This window comes from Chiloscyllium plagiosum, chromosome 8, assembly GCF_004010195.1.
Source record: "Chiloscyllium plagiosum isolate BGI_BamShark_2017 chromosome 8, ASM401019v2, whole genome shotgun sequence".
Lineage (NCBI taxonomy): Eukaryota > Metazoa > Chordata > Chondrichthyes > Orectolobiformes > Hemiscylliidae > Chiloscyllium > Chiloscyllium plagiosum.
The window spans coordinates 77,723,236-77,740,235 of NC_057717.1; positions in this window are offsets into that span (position 1 = coordinate 77,723,236).

Consider the following 17,000-nt stretch of genomic DNA (forward strand, 5'->3'; position numbering starts at 1 on the left):
CCAAAGAAAGTAGAAATGTCGACACGGTCATTTACTGTTTCGGGGGTAAAAGGGGAAGGATTTACTGTTCCAGTATTTAAACCTATGATGATAGAAGGTCCTAAGGATAGGGTCACAGGGGAACTGCTGTATATGCCTGATATAGGAAGTAACTTACTAGGGAGAGACTGAATTATCCTCTTAGGACTGGAGATTGGAATTCAGGAAAAAGAATTAGTTGTACAAATGGTAATGTTGACAGAGATGCAGAGAGAGAGAGATAGACCCTATTGTATAGGCTAGAGAAGGGAATCGTGGAGAACTACAGATCCCTCCCCTTTTAATACGTTTAAAAAGGAAAGGGGACGTTGTCTGTGAGCGACAATATCCCATTTCCATAAAAGGTAAATGGGACTGCAGCCAGTAATTGAAGGATTGATTAGAGATGGACTGTTGGAATCATGTATGTCTCCTTATAATACCCCGATTCTACCAGTGCGGAAATCTGATGGAACTTATCGATTGGTGCAGGATTTGAGAACGTTAAATAGAATAGTACAGATCAGGCACCCGGTGGTGCCAAAGCCCTATACGTTATTAAGTAAGATCCCTCATGACCACAAATGGTTTAGTGTGATAGATTTAAAGGATGCCTTTTGGGCTTGTCCCTTGGCGGAGGAAAGTAGGAATTTGTTTGCATTTGAATGGGAAGATCCCAAGACAGGATGGAAACAGCAATACCGGTGGACTGTGCTCCCCCAGGGGTTTATGGAATCCCCGAATTTATTTGGACAGATGTTAGAACAAATATTGGAGAAATTTAGCAGCCCCAAGGGGACTACCCTGTTGCAGTATGTAGACAACTCTTAGTAATAGGAAAGAGAAGAGAAAGAGTAGTAGAAGCCACTAACAAATGATTGAATTTCCTGGGTCAGCAAGGACTGCGAGTATCTAAAAACAAACTCCAATATGTGGAGCAAGAAGTGAAATACTTGGGACATTTAGTTAGTGAGGGAAAGTGAAAGATAAGCCCGGAACGGATAGAGGGAATAGTGGGGATGCCGCTGCCCAGGACTAAACGGGAGTTACGTAAATGTTTGGGTCTAACAGGATATTGCAGATTGTGGATTCATTCCTATGCTCAGAAGACTAAGAAATTATATTTCAAACTATTAGAGGAGGAACCAAAGTGTCTAAGTTGGGATGATGAGGAAAAAGAACTAGTTGAGGAACTCAAAAGAGATCTGATCCATGCCCCCGTGTTAGCCTTACCTTCCCTAGATAAACCTTTCCACCTCTTTGCTACTGTAGATAAGGGAGCGGCTTCGGGAGTATTAACCCAGAGGTGGGGAGGGATGAAACAGCCAGTAGCATATCTTTCAAAGCTATTGGATCCGTATCCCGGGGGTGGCCTGAGTGTGTGCAGGCTGTGGCTGCCACTGCACTGTTGGTGGAGCAAAGCAGAAAGCTTACATTTGGGGGAGCCCTAATAGTAAGCACCCCACACCAAGTGAGAACGATCCTAAACCAAAAAGCTGGGCGATGGTTGACAGACTCGCGGATTCTGAAATATGAGGCAATATTAATAGAAAAGGATGATCTAGTGTTGGTCACTGACAATTGTTTAAATCCAGTTGCCTTTCTTTGGAAAGGGGAAGGAGACTCTCCTCAGAATCCAGGGCACGACTGCCTTGACATTATAGAATAACAAACTAAGGTCTGCATGGACCTGAGAGATGCTCCACTTCATGCAGGGGCTAGACCTTTTATAGACGGATCATCCCGGGTGACTGAAGGGAAAAGACATAATGGGTATGCAGTCGTAGACGGGACGAAAGGTAGTGTGGTGGAGGCAGGAAGGTTGCCAAATGGGTGGTCAGCTCAGACTGCGAACTCTATGCATTGGAAAGAGCCCTTAGGGTGTTAGAAAATAAAGAGGGAACAGTATACACTGACCCTAAATATGCATTTGGTGTTGTGCACACTTTCGGAAAGATATGGCAGGAAAGAGGACTGATCATTAGCCGGGGGAAGGATTGAATACATGAAGAATTGATTAAACGGGTCTTGGAATCCCTATTACTCCCCCAAGAAATAGCGGTAGTGCATGTAAATGGTCATCAGAAAGGAAATGAACCAGAAGTTAGGGGAAATAGATTAGCCGATGAAGTGGCTAGGGAAGCCGCCCTGAACCCACAAGGAGTGATGATTCATTCCCTAATACCTACTGTCCCAGGTCCTAGGGAAGCTCCTATATTTACTGAAAGAGAAGAAAAAGAATTGAGAGATTTAGGGGCTGCAAAAACAGCAGGCGGGCATTGGAGGTTACCTGATGGAAGGGAAATGTTAAACAAAATGGTGATGCGAGAGATTATGGCCGCCCTACACCAAGGCAGCCATTGGGGAGTATAAGCAATGTGTGATTTAGTTCTTAGGGAATATGGATGTAAAGGAATATATACAATTGCTAAACAAATATGTGAGGGATGTGTAATATGCAGAAAGGTAAATAAGAAAGTCTTGAGAAAACAGACCCCGGGAGGATTGAGACCCAGGATTGAGACCCTTCCAGAGTATACAAGTAGCTTACCCAGAGTAGGAAGACTAAAATATATGTTGGTCATAGTAGATCATTTATCCGGTTGGGTTGAGGCACACCCCCTGACTACTGCCACTGCGAGTGGGGTGTCTAAAACAATATTGGAGCACATCATTCCCCGATATGGGTTAGTGAACCGTATAGATTCTGACCAAGGAACTCATTTTACCTCTAAAGTGTTACAGGGGGTAATGAAAGGGTTGGGAATTTCCTGGGAGTTCCATACTCCATGGCACCCGCCATCATCGGGAAGGGTTGAGAGAATGAACCAAACACTCAAACGACAGCTCTCTAAATTGATAATAGAAACCAGACTCCCTTGGACCAAATGTTTACCTATAGCTCTCTTGTGAGTATGAACAGCCCCAAGGAAAGATTTGGGACTATCCCCCTATGAAATCTTATTTGGATTACCTTACCTGGGAATGAATGGAGAATTGCCAATTCCCGAAACTAAAGATTTGTACTTAAAGAAGTATATACTGGGCTTGTCCTCCTCTTGGTCTTTCCTCAGAAAACAGGGTTTATTGGCACAGACTCCACCCCTTGAATTCACCATCCATCCCATCCAACCGGGAGACTGGGTCTTAGTAAAATCATGGATAGGGACTAAATTGCAGCCGGACTAGGAAGGGCCGGACCAGGCTCTTTTGACCGAAACGGCAATAAGGACGGCGGAGAAAGGCTGGACTCACTACACTCGGATCAAAGGGCCAGTGGACTCTCCAGTTGAGGAAGAAGTCTGGACAGCCGAATCAACGCAAGACCCGCTGAAACTCAGACTAAAGAGACTTTGAGTAACTGATTATACAGTGGCGACGCGAGCGCGGGATTATTTCTGTAAGATTGTATATTAACTCTTTTTGTGCTTCAGCATGATGTTTAGAACACAGGGAATGCTTAGAGTTATGATGCTAGCCCTCTTAGTATTGGGATTTTGTCAAATATCATTTTCATACGTGTTATTAATGGTTCCTGAGTCTGATAATCCACAAGTAATAGACGCTGATGCATGCAGTAATAGACGCTGATGCATGCAGCTTAGTAAATTGTGGGGATGTGGATAGTCAGAGACAGTACCACAGCTCTGAGATACATCTTAAGTCCTATGGGGATGGCCTTGGGGGTGGTACTTGGTATAATGGACTCGTCACTGTACAACGGGCCCCCTTTCGACCAGCTCGCGATTGTCCCGATAAAAAGTGTAACCCAATAAACTTAACGATAAAGAAAACCACATGGCACGAAGCAATTCTGGGGAGAGGGGGGGGGGGGGGCACCTATGAGATACAATTAGATGAAACATTTGGGATAGAAATGAAAGCAAACCGGGAATGATTTCTCAGGCTGTTGTTTTTGAATTAGTGTAGGACAGGGAAAACAGGATAATAAGATACAACCTTTCACACCTCCCGATGACCTTAAAGTAGTAAAAATTATCGAGGTAAAGGACTTAAAACAGACCATTGAAATAGAAACTGGGTATGCGGATGCAAAAACCTGGGTTGAATGGGTAAAGTATACTGTAAAACGTCTGAACAAGAGCAATTGCTATGCATGTGCCTCCGGTAGGCCAGTGGCCCAGGTGGTTCCCTTTCCGCTCGGGTGGAAGCGAGACAGAAGGGCATGAAATGTATGATAGCCCTGTATCAGGATGAGGCTGCATGGAATGATAGGAACTGTACCTCCCTATCTCTGATGTTCCCTCCCTTGGAGAAGAAAGATTCAAAAGCACCCCCCTACGTTTTCAGCCACAGGTGGAAATCACACGTCATGTGTGTGTAGACGAGGTACATATCGGTCCAGAGATTTGGGGGAGCTGAAGTTATGTACAGAGATTAAGAATGTGATTGAAACGGCCAAGGGAGGGAACTACTCAGCACTAAAGATTCCCCGAGTGGATCTGTGGTGGTACTGTGGAGGCAAAATACTGAGAGCCACCCTCCCTCTGGATTGGGGAGAAATATGTGCAAATGTGCAATTCGCAATTCCATTTACCTGGCATTTGGGAAGGAAAAGATAGTAGGAAAAAGGGAAGGAGTAAGAGATCACTGTTAGACACTTCTTTCGATGACAGGATTTATTTCGATTCTGTAGGGGGGGTACCTGATGAATTCAAGGCTCGTAGTCAGATTACAGCAGGCTTTGAGTCAGCTCTCTTTTGGTGGGTAACATTAATAAAAATGTAGATTGGATAATTTACATTTTCTATAATCAACAGCGATTTATAAATTATACAAGAGATGCGGTTAAAGGGATATCGGAACAGCTTGATGCGACAAGTAGGATGGCATGGGAAAACAGAATGGCCCTTGATATAATTTTAGCAGAATAAGAGTGTGTGTGTGTGATGTTCGGAGGAAGCTGTTGTACCTTGATTCCTAATAACACTGCGCCTGATGGTACAATTACGCGGACCTTAAGGGGATTGACTACCTTAGCAGAGGAACTGGCTGAGAATTCAGGAGTAGACACATCTCCTGGTTTGAATCCTGGTTTGGAAGCTGGAAGGGGGGTGGTGGTTTCCATCCTTACTTCCCTGATAGTAGTTGTCAGGGTATTGGTGGCCATTGGCTGTTGTATCATACCCTGTATACGAGGGCTCACCCAAAGACTGATTGAGACAGCCTTAATGAAACAGTTGCCCCTAAAAGGGAATCAGGCAGAGGAACTTTATCAATTAAATAATGAGGGGATGAGTGAGACCAAGATGGATGAAATCTCTGGAATGATGCTTGTGAATTTTGGGAGCGATGCTTAAAAGGAAAATGCAGAAGATAACAAATGGTAATTAAAGAAAAAGGGGGAAATTGTGGGATATAGGTAAAGTAGTGTTACTTCTGCAATCATAATTACTTATGCAAGGTAAATGCACTCACACTAGTGTATAATTGTTTTAACCCATGAGCTGAGTCAACAAGAATGAAAACTATGTGGAGGAAATATATAATTGTTTTTGTATTAGCTAAACTGTGAATGCAAGAATGAAACGTGACTGCTAACAATGGTAGACAAATAGATAAGGTGCTGTGAGGACATAGGTTAAGCCAGATATGCTTGTACAAGCAGTAGTTATAAGCACCTGTTTTCCACTTTTGCAGAAACACAGGAACAAACCCCAAGTAAAAGGTCATAAGGGTCAAAATGGTTTGGGAAAGGGAGGAAACCGCACATGTGGAGGAAGTAGATAATCATGAAGAAGGATATACCTAACAATGGGCCACAGCAGGATGTGGTGAAATAGCTGAATAAAACTTGTTATGCACAAGGCCAGATAAGGCAAGAGATAAACAATGGTAATGGGCACCGGGTTTGGAGTAGTGAATCCTATATAAGGTATGTACTTGCTAAACTCTGGGTGTCTATTTTAGGCACCACACTTGCAATGGTATAATAAACATACTGATTGCTCCAGATCTTGTCTCGGACTGAAATTATTGAAGTGAGTGAGCTTTGTTTCTCACACTCTTCTCACCATAAAAATATACCCCTTTGGTTTGAATGCCCCACCCGAGGGAAAAGACCCTTGTCATTCTCCTTATCTATGCACCTCAAGGTTTTTTAAACATCAATAAGGTCACTCCTCAACCTCCAATACAACAGTGAAAAAAGTCCTCACCTTTCCAGTCCATGTTTATATCTGAAACCCTCCATTCCTGGCAACATGTTGGTAAATCTTTACTGAACCGTCTCCAGTTTCAAAATATCCTTCCTATCACAGGGTGATGAGAATTGCATACATTAAACCAGAAGAGGCCTCACCAATGCCCTGTACAACTTCAATATAATGTCAGAACTCATATGCTCAAAGGTCTGTGCAATGAAGGCAAGTGTGCTAAATACCTCCTTAACTACCCTGTCTACCTGTGATGCAAACTTCAAAGAAATAGGTCCCTGAACCCTGAGACCTTCCGCTCTGCAACACTTCCTAGGGCCCTACCATTAAGTCCTGTCCTTGGTTGCATTACCACAATGCAATACCTCACATTCATCCAAATTAAATTCCATCTGCCATCCCTCAGCCCTTTAGCCCAATTGATCAAGATCTCCTTGTAATCTCAGGTAACATTCTTCACTGTCATTTTCACCAATTTTGGTGTCATCTACAAACTTATTAACCATGCCTCGGATATTCTCATCTAAATCATTCATTTCAATGACTAACAGAAGTGGAGCCAGTACCATTCCCTGTGGGACACCGCTGGTCACAGGCCTCCAGTCTGACAAATAATGATCCACCATTACCTGCTGTCTTCTACCACCAAGCTAATTACATCCAATTGGCAAGCCCACCCTGAATCCCATGTGATCTAGCTTTACTATTTAGTCTAACATGCAGAACCTTGTCAAAGTCTTTACTAAAGGCCAAGCAAACACCATCTACCACTCTGTCCTCATTGGTTTTTGTTACTTCCAAAAAACAAACCTAACTAAGTGTGTCAGACATGATTTCCCTCACACAAAACCATACTGACCATCTCTAATCAATCCTTTCCTCTCCACCCTGTGTAAATCCTATCTTTCAGAATCATCTCCAAAAACCTACCCACCACCGAAGTGAGACTCACGGGTCAAACGTTCCCAGGCTTCTCCTCACATCCCTTCTTAAACAATGGCACATTAGCCACACCCCAGTCCTCCAGTTTATTGATGATACAAATATTTCTGCTAGGGGCACTGCAATTTTCTCCCTAACTTCCCATAGTGTCCTGGGACACACTTGATCAGGTTCTGGAGGTTTATCTGTCTTTATGTTTTATTAAGATCTCCAGCACTTCCTCTTCTATACTGTAAAAACATCAGTATTTATTTCCCTGATTTCTCTCGCAATCAATTCCTTCCCAACAGTAATACAGAAATATTCATTTATATCCCTCCCATCTCTTGAGGTTCAACACAAAGACAACCTTGTTGATCTTTATGGGTCCTATCTCTCTCCACTTGCTCCCTCATTCTTAATGTATTTATAGAATCTCTTTGGATTATCTTTACCTTATCTGCCAAGGCTATCTCCTATCCCCTCGTTGACTTCCTCATTTCCTTCTTCAGCATGTCCCTTCACAGTCTATACTCTTCAAGACATTCTGTTCATCTCAATCATCTCTCTAATAGATCATTTTTTATTCTTGACTTGAGTTTCAACATCTTTATTCATCCATTGTTCCCTAACCTTACCAGCCTTGCCTTTCACTCTAACAGGAACAGACTGTTTCTGGACTCTTGTTATCACACTTTTGAAGGCCTCCCACTTGTCAGTCATCCTGTTACCTGCGAACAGAGTCGAGAGTGTGGTGCTGGAAAAGCGCAGCAAGTCAGGCAGCATCCTACGAGTAGGAAACCTGCTGTGCTTTTCCAACACCACACTCGCGACTCTGATCTCCAGCATTTTCATTATCACTTCCTCCTAGTTCCTTTTACCTGTGACCAGTCTGCTCCAATCAACTTTTGAAAGTTCTTGTTTCACACTTTTAAAATTTGCCTGACTCTAATTGAGAAATTTAACTTTCATGGAACACCTATTCCTTTCCATAACTATTTTAAAACTGATAGTTTTTATGATCACTGCTCCCAAAGTGTTCCCTGACTAACACTCAGTCACTTGGTCCGTCTTATTTCCCAACAGAAGTTCAGGTTTTGATCCTTCTCCAGTAGGAACATTTATATCTTGATAAATGAAATTTTCTTGCAATTTAACAAATCCTTCACCGTCAAAACTTTTAACACTCTGGCAATCTGAATCAATATTTAGAAAATTTAAACCCTTACTATTTCATACTTATCATTTTATATATATTTAAGATCTCTCTGTATATTTGCTTCTCAATTGCCCTCTGACTATTGGGGAGCCGATAGTACAATCCCATCAAGGTGATCATCCCTTTCTTATTTCTAATTTCAACTCTTCATGAAATGGTCTCTCAGAAATATCTTCTCAAATTACAGTCGTAATATTTTCCTTAATCAAAAATGCAACACTCCTCCTCTCTTGCCTCTCTTTATATCCTTCTGCGAAAACCCTAAAACAGAACATTGAACTGCCAGTCTTATCCATTCCTCAAGAGAAAGTGAGGACTGCAGACGCTGGAGATCAGAGTCAAAATGTGTGGTGCTGGAAAAGCACAGCTGGTTAGGCAGAGGCAACAGTTCAAGTATAAGCTCTTCACCAGGAATGGGAGGATGGCCCAAGTGGGGCTGAGACTTAAATGGGAGGGGTCTGGGAATGTGGTAGGTAAATGGAGGAGGGTGGAGCAGGTAGGTGGGAAGGAAGATGGACCGGTCGGACAGTTCAAGAGGGTGGTGCCTGATTGAACGTTTGGCTCTGTGATAAGGAGGGGGAAGGTGAAATGAAGAAGCTGGTGGAATCTACATTGATCCCATGTGGTTCCATCGTCCCAAGGCAGAAGATAACATATTCTTCCTCCAGATGTTGGGTGTCTAGAGTTTGGCGGTGGAGGAGGCCCAGGACTGGCATGTCCTTGCCAGAGTGAGGGGGCGCGGGAATTAAAGTGTTTGCTAAACTCTAACCACCTGCAGGTAGAAAGCCTCATCTTCTGCCTTGGGCCCCTCCAACCACACAGGATCAATGTAGATTTCCTCGGTTTCTTCATTTCCCTCACCATCTTAGCCCAGATCCAACATTCCCACTTGGCACACCCCTCTTGAACCATCCTACCTGTCCATCTTCCTTCCCACCTATCCCGCTCCACCCTCCTTTCTGACCTATCACCATTACCCCTCTCCTCCATCGACCTATCACATTCGTAGCTACCTTGCCCCCAGCCCGAGATCCCTCCCATTTATCTCTCCCTTGGGCCATCCCTTATTTCTAGTGAAGAGCTACTCTCCTGCTCCTTGGATGCTGCCTGCCCGGCAGTACTTTTCCAGCACCACACTTGTCGACTCTTCTCCATTCGTCAGCCAAGTTCTGTAATAGTGATGACATCCCAGTCCCAAGTTCCCTGACATGCCCTGAGTCCATCAGCCTTATCAATAAGGCCTCTTACATTGAAATAAATGCAGTTTAAGTGTTCAGAGTTTCTCTGCTCTGACTTGTTCTTGTCTGCCTTTTCTAAATATCTTGCTGTTTTCTGATTCAGAACCATTGTCATCTTTCTTTCCATTTTCAATGTTACTTAGGAAACCCTCACTCACCTCTCTAAATGTTCACAAGTTCCTAATATTGAACTGGGAAATCTCCCCACCAGGATATTGGTTCCCTTATAGCTCAAGCGAACCCCATCCTTTTTAAATCTCTTCTGTCTGAGAAGAGATCCTAACGATCCAAGAAACTGAATCCCTCTCCATTACAGCACCTCTTCAACCATTGATTTATCTGCCCTATCCTTTTATTTCTTCACTCATTAAAACTTGGCACCAGAAGTAATTTAGAGATTACTACTTTTCATAATCTGTTTATTAACCTTCTACCTAACCTCTTACACTCACTCTGTAATGCTTTAACTCTTTCTTGTACAATGTCATTCCCATCAATATGTACAACAACTTCCAGCTTCTCACTCTCCCCTTTGACAATCTGCTTTAAACATTTTGAGACATCCTTCAGCCTGGCACCAGAAAAGCAACGTACTTTATCCTCAATTCACACTCACTCCCGCAGAATCTCCTGTCTGTGCCCCTCGCAGATGAGTTCCCAAAAAATATTAATCTTTTAAATCTTGACAAACCTATTTAACATGAAATTCATTTTTGGTGCCCAAGATCCGACAACCATTCCTATTTTCCCCATTCAATGATACCCAAAACGGAATATTGTTTGAGAGAGGAATATCCATAGGAAATTTCTAAACCAACTTCATACCCTTTCTGACGGGCAGTGATTATCACACCTTAATGTCTCTCGCAGGCTCTCAGTAACATTAATCCGAAAAAGAAGAAGCTCTCAGTAGCACCTTATATATAAAATTAAATACCTTTCCTTACCCAGAGATTTAAAATGAAGCATGCAAAAAAATTAAAACATTAAAAAGAAATCAAACATTTAACTGAACAAATGAAAACAACAATTCCTTCTCAATAATCCACCATTCAGTTTTCACTGTCCGCTCAGGCCTCTCCATAAGCTCCATGTATAAACAATCTGTCCCTCTTCATCTACCTTTTTAACTTCTTTTTTCTCAAAACTTACCCACCACTGACAGCAGACTCACAGATCTATAATTCCCCAGCTTTTCCCTACCATCTTTCTTAAATAATAGCACAATGGTAGCCACTGTCCAGTCTCTGGCACCTCAGCCTTGGCTGTCAATTATACGGATATCTCAGTGAAAGGCCCAGCAATCTGTTCCCCAACTCCCTCACAGTCTGGCATTTTACACAATCACAGCATCATTTTATTCCAGAACGTGTGATGTGAAGTCAACCAACAGTCCGCCTTCCATCCACTTCTAACCGACACCATGGAGACAGCAGAAACTGGTCTGTGGGAGGGTCTGGTCAAACCACTAACCCTGCAGAGTCCTTCGAGAAGAATAAACCTTCCAGAAACAATGATCCAATGGGTTACATTTGTCTCTATGGGACTCGACCAGCCATGACTCTCCTGTGATACACAGTAGCATGAAACTACCTAACAGCACGGAGAAAGTGAGGACTGCAGATGCTGGAGATCAGTGTCTAGAGTGGGGTGCTGGAAAAGCACGGCAGGTCAGGCAGCATCTGAGGAGCAGGAGACTCAACATTTTGGGCATAAGCCCTTCATCAGGAATGAGGCTTGTAGGCCGGGAGAGATAGATGGGAGGGGGCTGGGGGGTAGTGCTGGGGTGAAGGTAGCTGGGAAAGCGATAGGTAGATGAAGGTGAGGGAGAAGGTGATAGGTTAGGGGGCTGTGGGGTGAAGCAGTCAGATGGGAAAGGTGATGGACAGGTCAGGAGGGCGGTGCTGAGTTGGAGGCTTGGGACTGGGATAATGTGGGGGGAGGGTAAATGAGGAAACTGTTGAAATCCACATTTAACCCGAGTGGCTGCAGGGTCCCAAGGCAGAATATGAGGCATTCATCCTCCAGGGAACACTTCCCCAATTATAGCACTTGGAAAGCATCTGGATGGATATTTGAATAAGAAGGGTTTAGGGAGATAAGGGCCAAATGCTGACACATGGGACCAGATCTGTTCAGGGAGGACGGCTTTAATGGAAGCGTCTGTTTCTGTGTTGTACACGTCTATGACTCTAAGTCATCAGTACAGAGAAAACCATGAGGCATGGTCATTGGCAGGCCATTTGGCTAAATGTTGAAAAATGTTTAGGTCAGCCCTGTGCCAGTACTTAGTCAGTCTGTCCCATGCACTTCCCAGTTGTTATCGAATCATAGAGATGTACAGCATGGAAAAAGACCCTTCAGTTCAACCCATTCATGCTGAACAAATATCCAAAATTAATCTAGTCCCATTCACCAGCACTTGGCCCAAATCCCTCTAAACCCTTCCTATTAATATACCCATCCAGGTGCCTTTTAAATGTTGTAATTGTGCCTGCTTTCACCACTTCCTCTGGCAGCTCATTCCATACACACATCACCCTCTGCAAGAAAAAAACTGCCCCTTAGGTCCCTTTGAAATCTTTCCCCTCTAACCTGGAACCTATGACCTCTACTTTTGGACTCCTATCACCTGGGAAATAGACGTTGTCTATTTACTCTATCCTGGCCACTCCTGATTTTATAAATCCCTACAAGATCACCCCTCAGCCTCTGACGTTCCAGGGAAAATAGCCCCAGCCTATTCAGCCTCTCCCTATAGCTCAAACCCTGCAATCCTGGCAACATCCTTGTAAATGTTTTCTGAACCATTTTATGTTTCACAACATCCTTCCTATAGGAGGAAGACCAGATTTGAAAGCAGCATTCCAATAGTGAGCTAACCAATGTCCTTCACAGCCACAACATGACGTCCCAAATCCTATACTCAATGCACTGACCAATAAAAGAAACACAGGAATGCTTTCCTTCTCAGTTTTTGTGTTTCTCCATGCACCTACGTCTTGTACTTAGGTACCTTCGTACCTGAGATGGCACCGTGCTTGATGACATTGTCACACATTTCACTGTACTCCTGTACTTGAGTACATGTGACAATAAAGCTTAAGTCTATATCTAAATACCTTCTTCACTCCCCTGTCTACCTGTGACTCCATTTTCAAATATCTATGAACTAGCACTCCAAGGTCTCTTTGCTTAGCAACATTCCCCAGTACTTCACCATATGTCCCACCCTGGCTTGCTTTTCCAAAATGCAACACCAAACATTTATCTAAATTAAACTCTATCTACCACTCCCCAGCCCAGCAACCCATCTGATCAAGGTCCTGTTGTACTCTGAGGGAATCTTCTCCGCTGTCCACTACACTTCCAATTTTGGTGTCATTGCAAATTTACTAATTATCCCTCCCATGTTCACATCCAAATCATGTTTATAAATGACAAAAAGTGGTGGACCCAGCATCAATCACTATGTCACACTGGTGGTCATAGGTTCCAGTCTAGGAAGCAACCTTCTATCACCACCTTCTGTCTCCAACCTTCTGTACCAATTGGCTAGTTCCCCTTGTGTTCCATGTGACCTAATCTTGCTCACCAATCTACCATGCAGAACTTTATTGAACGCCTTACCGAAGTACTTATAGATCATGTTCACCACTCTGCCTTCATCAATCCTTTGTTACCTCTTACAAAAACTCAATTAAGTTAGTGAAACATGATTTCCCACACACAATGCCCCATGTTGACTATCCCAAATCCGCCCTTGCCTTTCCAAATATATGTAAATCCAGTCCCTCAGGATCCCCTCTCAACATGTTACCCATCACCAATGTCAGACTCACCAGTCTATAGTTCCTTTCTCTCTCCTTACCACATTTTTTGAATAATGGCACCACATTAGCCAACCTCCAGTTTTCTGGAACCTCACCTGTGATTACAGATGATACAAATATTTCAGCAAGGGGCAGAGCAATCACTTCTCTAGATTCCCACAGAGTTCAAGGTACACCTGAACAGTTCCTGTGGATTTACCAACCTTTATATGTTTTAAGATTTCCTGCACCTCCTCCTCTGTAATGTGGACATTTATCAAGATGTCACTATTTATTTCCCCAAATTCTTTCGATTCCATCTTCTTCTTCACAATAAACACTTACGTAAAACATTTGTTTAGCATCACCCATATCTCCTGTAGTACCACAGGTGGTCTTGTTGATCTTTAAAGGGCCCTAATCTCTCCTGAGGGCCCCATTTTCTCTCATCATTCAGCATTCTTTAAAGCTACCAGCCTTGCCCTTCACCCATATATGAACATACTGTCCCTGGACTCTCATCTCATTTTTGAAAGCTTCCCATTTCCCAGCTGCCCCTTTACCTGCGAACATTTGTCCCCAGTCAACTTTTGAAAATTCTTGCCTAATATCATTCAAATTGACCTTCCTATAAATTTAGAACTTTAGCTTTTAGATCCGTTCTACCTTTCCAATCATTATTTTAAAACAAATAGAATTATGGTTCCTGGCCCCAAAGTGCTCCCCCACTGACATCTCAGTCACCTGCTCTGCCTTATCTCCAAAGAGTAGATCAAGTTTTGCTCCTTCTTTAGAAAGTACATCCACATACTGAATCAGAACATTTTCTTGTACACACTTAACAAATTCCTCTCTAACCAAGTCATTAACACTGTGGCAGTCTCAGTCTATGCTTTGGAAAGTTCAAATTCCCTAACATTACCAGCCTATTATTCTTACAGATAATTGAGATCACCTTACAAATTTGCTTTTCATAACCTCCATATGCCTATCCAATGCCCGTTTAAATGCCCATAAAGAGGGAGAGTCCACCCTGCTACTGGCAGGGCATTCCATGAACTCACGACTCACGAATTCCTCTCCAACCAAGTCATTAACACTGTGGCAGTCTCTATGCTTTGGAAAGTTCAAATTCCCTAACATTACCAGCCTATTATTCTTACAGATAATTAAGATCACCTTAAAAATTTGCTTTTCAATTTCCCCGACTGTTTGGAATCTTTCGTACAATCCTAATAAGGTGACTTTCCCTTTCTTATTTCTTGGTTCCTACTGAATAATTTCCCTGGATACACTCACAAGAATATCATCCCAAAATGCAGCTGTATTTTATCCCTAATTGAAATATGCCTCTCTCTCCTCTCTTGCCCCCCCGCCCCCCCCCCACCTCCCCTTTCAATCCTTCCTCGGGCATCTATGCCCTGGAACATTAAGCTACAAGTCCTGTCCATCTCTGAGCTTCGGTTCTGTAATTGCTATGTTATCCCAGTCCCAAGTTCCCAACCATGTCCTGAGTTCATCTGCCTTACCTGTTAGACCACTTGCATTGAAATAAATACAGTTTAATTTATCACTCTTACCTCGCTATCTGCTTTTTTCCTGCCTGCCCTGGTGTAATTGACTTGCCCTTTTTCCCAACTATACCAGTCTCAGACTGATCCCTTTCCTCACTATCTCCCTCGGTGTCAATTCCATCCCCATCTCCCCCAACCCAAGCAGCTCGAGCAACTCTCCCCACCAGGATATTAGTCCCCTTGCAATTCAGGTGTAACCTTTCCTTCTGATAGAGCACTCTTCTACTCCAGAAGACATTCCTCTAGCCCCCTATTCCTACTCCCACTGGGACACAGCACTGGGAGTAATCCAGATATTACTGCTGTAGGAGTGACCGCTGTCTCTGAGGCAAGAAGACTCTGAAGGCCTGGACAATTCAGCAGGAACAGCAGTTTATTCCAGCGGGAATCGATTACAGCCAGGAGAGGAACTCCAGACCATCACACAGGACAGTCCAGCTCTCTCTGTCAAACAACCGCACAATACCAATCTTACACTTTCTGACATCAAAGTTATGGCAGTCTACAAACTAACTGTTTGTGTGCAGTTGATCATATCAAGGCCACAAGTCAACCAACTGGGCGATGATTCCATCAGGCCTGTAAATCAGTTGGCCAGGCAGTTAATTACACCAGGTCTGTAAATTAATTATATCAAATTAATAATCCAATTAACTCGGCATTTTGATGACATCAGGTCACTGTCTATTACATATCTCCCGGTCAGATTCAAACACACGGTGCCTGTTCGCTGATGTGGTCACTTGTTTATCTTGTAACCTTTGTCCCTGAATATCCTGTGATCTGCTGAGGTTCTGCCCTGCTCACCCATATCAGTTAATCATTCCCAATGTCTCTGTGGGCAAGCTGGCATGTCTTTACTGATACAGAGAGTCAATCACCTTCAAACATCTTATTCTATGGTTGTGTGAAATATTGTACTGTATGTTTCTTTATTTTTATATTAAGGTCCCTTTATTTGCCAACCCACTCACAATCGCTCGGTATTTACTCCTTCCGCATTTCATTCAGTCATTCATCAAACTGTGGTCTCCCCACTCCCCAGCGCACTATCTCACCCGAAACTATGAAAAGATGAGAATACTAATCCCTCTCAGAACCATCTACCGGGACTTGAACAGCTTGCAGGACATCAAACAAGTTGTCTCCATCAGCACGGACCTGTTAGATACAGATTGAATGGGGTCCCTGTCCCCTTTAAGAAAGTTCCTGTCAAATCGCGCCTCCGTGAAATGGAATGAATGAGGGAGGAGACCGGCAATAGGGAGTGAAATCTCAAAACCCAGCCGCGGGAATCCGTTTACTGAGCCCTCTGCTTTTATTAAGTACATCTATAATTTCTGATTTGGTTAAATCATATGAGCCTGATATTATTTCCCGTACTTTCTACCCTAAAAGGACTCACACCCTCATCCCCCTCCTACAACTACCCTCCGGGATCGACTTTTTAAGTTCCTGCCTAAATTCCTATTTTCTCTCCTCAGGACCTCGTCCTTTTCCCATCCTGTACCATGGGTTCCAATGTGTACACCAACATCCTGATGGTCCCTCTCCCCTTTGGGAATATTCTGCACCCTCTCTGAGATAGTTCTGAATTGTCTGTCGGGAGGGGATATTTGAATAACTGCCTGGACCCAGTTTGGAAGCTCTCTGGACAGATTTCAGATCCCATCATTGACTCACTCTTTATTGGAGGGACAGTGAGGTGCAGCAGCATTATATTTGAATTCAGGCCTTTCCGAAGCCGTTTTCAATGTATTTGGTCGGGCAGTGTGTTGGGAAGGTGACTCAGCTGGTTACTGCAGTTACTGAATTGAGTTGTCTGCTTATTGAAGTGAAAAATAGTTAAATTGTCTTCAACTGAAAAAAAATAGTTTGATCTGGCTTGATTTTAAAATTGAAAGAAATCAAGAGGTGTTAACTCTTTATTGGAGAAAACATAAAACTGCCCTGCAGTATATTCCTCACAGACTAATCCAGCAACAATCGAACATGGTCACTCTCACAGAATCCCACTTTACAGACAATGTCCCAGACAACAC